This window comes from Mustela erminea, chromosome 6 (assembly GCF_009829155.1).
Source record: "Mustela erminea isolate mMusErm1 chromosome 6, mMusErm1.Pri, whole genome shotgun sequence".
Taxonomy (NCBI): domain Eukaryota; kingdom Metazoa; phylum Chordata; class Mammalia; order Carnivora; family Mustelidae; genus Mustela; species Mustela erminea.
The window spans coordinates 123,825,836-123,835,182 of NC_045619.1; positions in this window are offsets into that span (position 1 = coordinate 123,825,836).

Here is a 9,347-nt window from a genome sequence, read left to right on the forward strand (position 1 = left end):
TAAAGGGTATTTTTAAAGTAAGGCCAGCTAAAAATCAGTACTCAATAAGTAATTGTTGAGTAGATGCATGTTCATGTTTTTTTAAGGTCGGATAATCTAGGGGGAGAAAGGATTTTCATGGCCCCCAATTTTCTTTCCTTTTTTACTATGGTAAAATATACATAATGTAAAATTTACCATTTTAATCATTTTTAAATGTATAATTCTGTGACATTAATTATAATCATAATATTGTGCAATCAATCATCACTATTTCCAGAACAGTTTCATCAACCTGTGCAGAAACTTTGCATTAACTCCACATTCTACCCTCCGCCCAGCCTCTGACAACCTCTAATCTACTTCCTGTGTCTATAGATTTGCCTGTTCTGATATTTCATATTAATGGAATTATACAATCAAAGAATTAGGTATTTTCATTTTTATCTTCTTGTGGTAAGAATACTTAACGTGAGATCTGCCCTCTTAACAAATTATCTGTGTGTACAATCCAGTATTGGTGACTAAAGGTACCACGTTGTTCAGCAGATCTCTAGAGCTTATCCACCTTTTTTTTCTTTCTTTTTTTTTAAAATATTGACTGATTTTGGAGAGAGAGAGAGAAAGCATGCATATCAGGAAGAAGGGCAAGGGTAGAAGGAGAGAGAGAGACTCTTCAAACAGACTCCTTACATAGCAAAGAGCCCAAGATGGGGTTCAATCCCAGGACCCCGAGTTCATGACCTGAGCCAAAATCAAAAGTCAGACGCTTAACAGACTGAGCTACCCAAGTACCCCAAGAGCTTATTCATCTTACTTAAATGAAACTTTATGCCCATTGGTTAATAATCCTATTTCTTCCTTCCCATAGCCCCTGGTAATCACCATCCCAGTGTTTGATTTTATGAATTTGACTATTTTAGATGCCTCATATAAGTAGAGTCAATGATAGTTGTCTTTATGAATCTCATGGCAGCTGATTTTCTAAGACTAAGTAATCCAGACAAAAGTTGGGGGCGTGGGGCAGACATTTTAGTTATACTTATGCTAAGAATACTTATCCAACACTCAATATCTCTGATAGAAAATAAGATTGTATTTCTAGTTGTTTTAGCACTTACAGCATGCCTCCATATTGTTTCATTTTTACAACCCTCCTGTGAGGTGGGGCAGAAATAACTATCTACATGTCATAGATGAAGCAATGCTCAGGGGTACTGGGTGGCCTGATCCAGGACACATAACTAATAAATTACTCTCAGGTTCAGATCATTTGGTTGAAACTAGAAACATAAGAAACAAACAAAAACAAACAAATAGTGATATCACTTACTTAGAGGAATAAATGATATTAAAAAAATGTGGACTTTAATACATCTGTTTTCAAGCAAGGTACAATTTCCTTATGAAACTATAAAATGTTGCTAGGTAAAAAAGTAAAAACAAACTTATCTGATGAGTATTTAACTGTACCTTGGTAACGCTATTGTTATTGAATTGAGAGTATAATCAGAAACTCTACATATGAAGACACTAAAATTATAGTTGATGACAGAATGAGTCAGTTTACCAGCATTTCAAAACTATAGGTGCCCTCTCAAATCTTATTTTTCTTTGAGAGAGAAAGTGAGCAGGGGAGGGACAAAAGGAGAGGAAGAGAGAGAGAATCTTAAGGAATCGGACACTTAGCTGAAATTGCCAACCAGCCGCCCCTCAAATCTTACTTTTTAAAAGATAATAAATGATGAGTAATTGTCATTGGAGCAAAAATACATAAAATAATGGATGCCTTTTAAAAGGTTACATAGTTTTCAAATGTCTGATGAGGATTTAAGAAATTGAGACTTGCTTATATTTTCTCACAAAATGTGAAGGGAAAGTCTTTTAAGCCAAGAGGACACGTTTTACTATGGTAACCATGTAGGTGAATTTCTTCAAATTTTGATTTTTAATGAAACTTTAAAATATAATATTCTTTAATACTTACACTTGGTAATCTCAATATAATATTCGTTGTAATAGAAAAAAAGTAAAACCAAATAGAACAGTGTATTAAATTCTTTGGTCTTTGTTAATCTCATCTGTGGGAAGCCTGATGGTTGAGATCAGAAAGTTGGAAGTTGCATATCAGTCGCTTGGTATGTTCCAGCACTGCACTCACTGATTTAAAGAAAGTCTGAAACAATGAAATATTGGTGTGTTTCTTCTAAAATTTAAGAATACATCATCTACAGAAAGGAAATGGTATAGTATAAAGCAGGCCAGATTTAAACTTTGGTTTACTAATCACTAACTTCCCTGGTTTGCTTGATTTCTAAAGATGGCTGCTATCTATGTGGTACCAGAAAAACAAATGGAAAAATCCTAGCCTAGAGTCACTGGTAACTGTGTCAGGACTTCATGTAACATGCTGAAGCGTATACTTCACACCGAGGTTTATACTTAGGCAATTTAAATACAACTGTCAATAAGAAAAAATTTTTTTGAAAAAGGCTAATTCATTTTGTAGCCAATTCTTCCTGAACATGTGAGTGTATCTTATCAATGTATGTGTAAAATGATGTAATTTTTAAAATTACTTTTATTAATATATAATGTGTTATTTGCTCCAGAGGTACAGGTCTGTGAATTGTCAGGTTTACACAGTTCACAGCATTCACCATATCCCATACTCTCCCCAATGTCCATAACCCAACCTTACCCTATCCCTACCTTCCCACCCCACAGCAACCCTCAGTTTGTTTTGTGAGATTAAGCATCTCTTATGGTTTGTCTCCCTCCTGATCCCATCTTGTTTCATTTTTTCTTTCTCTACCCCCCACAACCCTCCTCCCAATCTCTCAAATTCCTCATACCAGGGAGAGCATATGATAATTGTCTTTCTCTGATTGACTCATTCCATCCAGGTCACTGCAAATGGCAAGATTCCATTTCTGTTGATGGCTGCATAGTATTCCATTGTGTGTGTGTGTGTGTGTGTGTGTGTGTATGACATAAAATGATGTAATTTTTAAAGACTGTTTTCCCACTGACTTATTATGTGACACTTAGACAGATTTGCCATGTTGTTTTTTGTTTGTTTTTCATGGCACCATCAATTAACAACTATATCCATTTGAATTCATCTCCAAAATATCAGTAAAACCATACCTGGTAATTGGGACAAAAGTATGGGAGTGGTAAGGGTGGGGTTGGTTTGGAAAGAAAGCAAGGGTAATTAATAATTTCCAGTCTTACCACTTCTCATCAAGTGTTTTCTTCTCTCTCAGTCCGTCTGGGGACTCAGGCAGAGTGTATATTGATAGAACTTAAAAGCAAACTCCAATAAAGGAGAAACTGTCAAGTTTACTCATGTGGCTTCTGCACCTATGACAGAACCTGGCACTTAATAGGATCTTATCACTCACTCAGCAGTTACTTACTGAATTCTCACTGTGTGCCACACAGTGTTCAAGAAAATTAATATATGTATGTATAATTGAACAAAATATACAATATGTCTTGTCCTTTGGAACTTATATTTCAATAAGGGATGAGGAAATATAAGGATTTTTAAAAAAACATTTAGAATACCAAAAAGTTTTGTGCTATGGAAAAATAGCAGGAGGACTGGGAGCATAGAAATGGGGCAACTGAGATTTTAAATGGGTGACCAGGTAGGCCTCAGTGAGCAGATTTGAAGAAATGGGATGTGAGCCACGTGAAATTCTGAGAAGAGCCTATTCCAGGCAGAGGAAACCACAAGTGACAAGGTCCTGAGGTGGGCACAAGGCTTTGGAGAATCAATAAAGGGCCTACGTAGCGAGCTGAATTCAAGTATAGTTTGTTAAATAGGTCACATTTGAAGGAGCATATGGTGTAAGGCTGTGGAGACCACCCAAAGAGTTGAATTAAATGAGGAAAACAGACTGTATAGGGTTTTAAGCAGAGGAGAAGCACAATCTGATTTATGTTTTAAGCAAATCACTTTGGCTGCTGTGCTGAGACTTAGGTGAAGATGACGGTAGAAGTAGTGAGGCCTGTGAGGAGACTACTGGAATTATCCCGGCAAGAGATGATGGTTTAGATCTGGCTGTGAAAGCAGTGAGAAGCCCATTCCTTTTACAAATCATAGTGGAAGGTATTTGGTTCCAGGCACTTTCCTAAGCACTTTAAATCCTCACATGCTCTTATTTGCTTACAGAATGTGGTAGGCTGATTAATGTCCCTACTCCTGTCCAAAGATGCCTACAACCTAATCCCTAGAACCTATGAGTGTTACTTTCCATGGCAAAAGGGCTTCTGCAGATGTGGTTGATTTAATGCATGTGGAGATGGGGACATTATCCTGGATAATTCTAGCGGGCACAGTGTAGTCACAAGGATCTGTAGGAGAGAGAAGCAGGACGGTCAGAGTCAGCAGTAGGAGATGTGCAGATAGAAGCAAAAGGTTGGAATGATGGGAAAGAGGGGCCAGGAGGCATCACATGCAGTAGCCTCTAAAAGCTAACAAAGTCAAAGTCTTCTCCTCAGAAGGACCACAGCCCTACTGATGTCTTGATTTTTCCCACTGAGATCCATTTTAGACTTCTTCTTTTTTTTTTTTTTAAAGATTTTTATTTATTTTATTTGACAGAGAGAGAGATCACAAGTAGGCAGAGAGGCAGGCAGAGACAGAGGGGGAAGCAGGCTCCCTGCTGAGCAGAGGGCCCGATGCGGGGCTCGATCCCAGGACACTGAGATCATGACCTGAGCCGAAGGCAGCGGCTTAATCCACTGAGCCACCCGGCGCCCCTCCATTTTAGACTTCTGATCTCCAGCAGTGTATGGTAACAAACACTGTGTTTTGTAAGGCACTAAGTCTGTGGTAATTTTTTACTCCATCTATAGGATATTAATACAGAAAAAAAGATTTCCAAATAAATACACAAGAATCATGTAACTCTACTGTAATTTACTTAGCTATTCCTTTTTATTTATTTTCAGCATGACAGTATTCATTATTTTTGCACCACACCCAGTACTCCATGCAATCTGTGCCCTCTATAATACCCACCACCTGGTACCCCAACCTCCCACCCCCCCGCCACTTCAGATTTTAGACTGTTTCCCATTTTCCCAATGATAAATATTGCTGAAGAGGGTATTGCTAAGAATAAATCTTAACATGCACCTCTGATAATTTTCATAGGTTTGGAAATTGAATGTCTACTATGGTGATAGATTTTTCTATTTTAGAATACAGAGAAAGTAGAGTCATTCAACAAACACCATACTCACACCCCAAGATTTTTGTTAGCACTGGTGTTTTACATAATAAAATGAATAAAATGTAAGTGGTAGAGATTAATTACCCTTTGAGCTCCCTTACCATCCTGCTTCCCCACACCCATCTCTTCTAGAACAAAGACTGACAAATATAGAACGATTCACAAATGTGTGAAACATCCTTGTATACGGGCTGTGTTTCATCTTCTCTGTGCTGTTCCAGTTATAGTGTGTGTGTGTGTGTGTAATATTATATATGTATTTGTCAATATAAGAAATATTGTTTTATCTTCTTTTAATCTTCTAAGAAAAACTTGATGAAACATAGCCATGGTTATAAATTATTTGTTTATGACAAAAACACTTTGAGACTTAAAAATATGTGAATCTTCATGAAAGGAAAAGGCATATACAAGCATTAAGGAAAAGAGAAAAAAAAAGGCCGAAATGAATAATGAACTAATTGTAGCTATTTTTTTCTAGATGTACATTTGATTTTCTGTTTATCTTATATCCAAAATATTAAAATATAAGTTAAACATATGAAATGTTCAAATTATGCCCTTACAGGCCATTACTAATTTTGTCACAGCTCCCAAATTAGTCAAATCGGCTTGTGTTCTGAATTGGGAAGAAAAGGGTATTGTTTCCCTTACTGTAACTCTACTGTTGTGTTAGGGTGTCTCAGTGGCTACTTTACAATCTAGTTTGAGAATAGGTCTCTTTGTCAAGCTCGGTCATAATTTGAGCAAACCCTCTACTTAAGCAGAATACAACTCAGTTATGAGGATGAAGATTCATTTTTATTGTAGGATATCACAAAACTAGAAGTTTGACTTAATGGATTCACCAAATAAAAATGTCTCAAATAAAAGATTTTCTCAAGTTCTCTAACTTTTTAATAACTTTTACATCCCAAACTGTGTGTATGACATTACCAGTTTTTACTGAAACAATCATTTTGATTTGTTTGGAAGAGCAGTTCTTTTATCCTGGTCAGTCTAAATATTCAAACACTTAAATTTTTAGATAACAGCATTTATATAAGAACCACAAAGTATGAAATACTACCACTGAAATGGTATACATTTTGAATTCTATAAAATAGCAAATAAGCAAAAAAAAACCCAATAGGACTAAAACTGTTCTTTGTGCAATTCTTGAAACACAAAATACTTTGTTTCTTATATTTCACAATAAAACCAGTAAACACTGTCTTCTCAGATAAAGATACAAACAATGTGGATTATTAACTTCACTGATTAAAGAAAAATTTTAAGAGGGAAAGGGAATAATAATTAAATAATAGATGGCTATCTACATATTACACACAATGAGAAGTTTTTATTTATAATTAAAAGGCTAGTCTTGTTCCTAGATAGAAATTACATTTCTCTTTAAGATAATGAGAACATATGAACAATGGCCTGCCCCGTAGAGATATTTTTTACTTATCCTGATCAATGAAACAAAGAGGGAGAAAAGTTCCCACAGCTATCTCTAAAGCCCTGAGAGTGAAACCATTGTTTTAGAATCAAAAGGACTTAAGCTCTGACTAAAAAGATGTAAACTCATAACCAAGGAGCAATAATTTAATGAAATGGGCTTGTCCTCAACTTGGCTATTACTTTCTAAATTCTGAATTACAACACCTCATTATATAAATGAGTTTAATCTTAGAGGAATGTGCTTTATAGTTAATTTTTAATTTATGCTTTCTACTTTCTTATCTGACTAATAACAGTGACTCCAGAAATTTAAATGCTACAGGTTTTTGTTAAAAAATACTTTATAAAGGTAAAATTTCTTTTTTTTTCTTTCAGCTTACTGTTGTTTGCCATGAACAATTGAGAGATAGTTAAAAAAAATGCTCTCATGTACACACACATGATAAAAAGGATCTCATTGTTATGACTTTGCTGTAGGACAGTGTTCTCCAAGAGTGGTATTAGGATGACTTGTATCACTTAATCACCTAATGATCTTCTTAAAAAATGAGCTTTCCCACATTCCATCCCAACTCACACTTATTGAATCAACTCAGTAGGCAGGGGTGTGGATCAGAAATGTGCGTGTTAAACAAGCATAATTGACGATGCTGGTGGAGGTAGCTCAAGGAGTGATCTTAAAACAGCCCTGCTTTTGGAGCTAATGTCACATTTTTCTAAGTCTTATTCTATAGATCTTTAAAATACACATTCACATAATTCAGATGTGTGTCTAACATACATTTTGTGAGTACTATTTTTAAACTGATCATTGACAATTTGTGGACCTGCCTATAAGGATGACAAGAATTCTGGATTTTTAAAGACCACTAAATTAGCCCAGTTCCTCCTTTGATCATAGGCCCTTCCAAGCTACTGACTGTCGAATGTTGAACACACTTACTTGAGTGACAACACTGGGTTAGTTATTATGCAACACTGATACTATTTTCTTTTTTTTTTCATGTCCTCCTTTGATAAACAAAAACCTTACTCAGTTCTCATGAAAATTCTGATATGACTCCAGAGTGTGCCAGCTGCATCCCAGCTCGGGTTAAAGCTCATGACTGTTTTTTGTATTCCCATTACCTGAGAAGATGTTATTTTCTGTAGTTTGTATTTTTAAAAGTCGATTTTCTTTGCTTCCCCAATAAAAAATCATGATTTTTTTTCCTGTTATTACAGACTTCTTACCCCAAATATTCCCCAGTCCTACAAGAAATAATAATAAGCTCATTCTGTTGAGAATTGCATTTATACAAAACACTATCATGCTTAGAATAAAACCTTGGGTATTGATTCAAATGGCCATTATTAATCTTGGCCCCAATTTTACAGTGTATAGATTTATTCCACAAGTCATGAGGTTAGTTGATGATGTTAGAACTCTGGGGTATCACTTGGAACAAAGAAAGAGATCATCATATTGTTGTAATTTCATGATTGTTTTTCTCTGTTTTTCTCTGTACTTTATCTGGAATCATTCTTTGATGATATCTCCAGAAACTCACTATATACTGTGTCATGTGTCAGATATCCACGCTCATCGTCTGCTAATGGATATGTCTACCTAGACTATGCTCTATCTTCATACCTATCAAGATCTTCCAAGTCTTTTCTTTTTACTAATTATTTTTATTAACATACGATGTATTATTTGCCCCAGGGGGTACAGGTCTTCCAAGTCTTTTAAAATGCAACCTCTTGATTTTTACCATTCAGTGTTACTTCTCTTCACTCCTTCTTGAGTTCTTCTGCTCCTCCTTCCTCTGCACATTCTCTGCCTCCATGTTCAGACATCACCAGTCTGCCTATCATGTATATCCTCTGTACAGTGATACAAACATTTCTGGTATGGATTTTGATCTTAGTTGACCTTCATCAGGTAAATTGTAAAGTTAGCCCTCAATCCCTGTTAAGCATATCTCTTTGTATGCCATGTTGTACAAAACACAAAGCTTAAATGGTCCCTTTGGGGTTAATATAAAACATTTCTTAGTCCATAAAATAAGAAAAAGTAAGCAGCTAATATAATCACCCAAATCCAATACATTAGAAAGTTTTTACCCCTAAGTGTTAGAGGATTTCGGTATATGGAATATTTACAAACTATGTAATGATAATATGGGATAACATTATGTGGGGGAGCTACTTATGTTATTGAAGGTCCCAAGTGGAAGTAGAAACCCAAAATTTCAACACCTGTTGGAAAGCTATAGGCAGCCTGAAGGATAAAAAATAGAAAAATGAACTGAAACTAAAATGCTATTAGAAAATTTAATATAAGAAAGTCACTGAAATATTTTCAAAGTGACATATCAGGAAGAGAAAGTAGCAAATAGCTAAAACCAGTGAGGCAGTACCAAAAAACCAATAAGGAGAAAAATCTTCCTAAAAATGATGGATGATTTAATCAGGACAACTAGAATTAAATCAGAAGAAGAGAACACACACACAGGTGGAAAATATGTTGGCCCAAATTCTGCAGAGCTGGGGGAAAAAATGGTTTATTGGATTCTTTAGTAATAAATGGAATCTTCTAAGTATTAAAAGAAAGTAATAGACTTTTCCAGTTATGTGCAAAGCATTCATTAACAATAGAACATTAGCATTCATTAAAAAAAATTTGATGCT